The following is a 1,033-nucleotide window of genomic DNA, read 5'->3' as shown; positions in this document are numbered from 1 at the left end:
ATAATAAACTTCATTGGCTATGATGTGACAAGTAAGAGTTGAACCTAAGGGGGAACAGAAACTTGCCTTTTTTAAAGAAAGGATGAAAAGTAAATTATAATTTTGAAGATCTTAGACTTTGCAGAGCTGAGAAATATAATGGGGTTCTTTCTTCTAAGTAGAAACATAAAATTGAGCAATCTGTGGAGACTCAAATTCTCATTAAGATGACTCCTTAGGGCAAAGACCAAGTCATGGGTATAATCATTAAGACACATGCTTGGGGAAAGCACAAATGAGAAGCTGAAAAAGACCACCCTTTGTTAAAACTTGTGAATAGTTGACTTGATATATTTCATTTGTTATTACATGGCTTCTGGTGGATATTTGTAGTTGAGCAAAGGGTGAGATTCAATAAAAGTCAGATACACTGAAAATATTTGCAATTAATCTAAGGACAAAAGTGTGTCTCAAAAATAATTTCTTACATGGTTATTATTAGAATATTTACCTAACTAGCACCAAATAAGTAAAAAAAATCCAAAGATATTTTTGAAACTTTTGTATCTTTAAAATCAATGTTAATCTGTAGTACTTGCTTCAGCAATAACACATATACTAAAATTTGAATGATATAGAGAAGATTAGCATGACTCTTGTGTAAGGATGACACAAATATTCATGAAACATTGTACATTTCTTTTCTTTTTTTTTTTTTTAGAGACAGAGTCTCACTTTATCACCCTCCCTAGAGTGCTGTGGCATCACAGCTCACAGCAACCTCCAACTCCTGGGCTTAAGTGATTCTCTTGCCTCAGCCAGAATGCGTGGGTATTATTTTGTTGCAGTTTGGCTGGGGCCGGGTTTGAACCCACCACCCATGGTATATGGGGCTGGCGCCCTACTCACTGAGCCACAAGTGTTGCCCTAGAATTGTACTATTTTTAGCCTTTGTATATGCCAACAGTAGTTAAGCTGAGAATAAAATCAGACTCTATTCCTTTTATGATATTACCAAAAAAGATGAACAACCTGGGAATATATCTAACAAAAG

The 1,033-nt window shown here is 34.9% G+C and overlaps 1 non-coding gene across 1 annotated transcript; it reads left to right on the top strand.

Annotated features, from left to right (window-relative positions):
* Positions 1–570: 570 nt before the first annotated feature.
* Positions 571–680, top strand: LOC111727911. The gene has a single exon (XR_002775339.1). It is a non-coding gene; the product is annotated as a U6 spliceosomal RNA (small nuclear RNA).
* The last annotated feature ends 353 nt before the right edge of the window (positions 681–1,033 follow it).

Source organism: Otolemur garnettii, unplaced genomic scaffold (assembly GCF_000181295.1).
Source record: "Otolemur garnettii isolate 467f Iridium unplaced genomic scaffold, OtoGar3 scaffold00130, whole genome shotgun sequence".
Classification (NCBI taxonomy): Eukaryota; Metazoa; Chordata; class Mammalia; order Primates; family Galagidae; genus Otolemur; species Otolemur garnettii.
The sequence above is the reverse complement of the archived record's forward strand: the minus strand, read 5'-3'. Positions and strand labels throughout refer to the sequence as shown.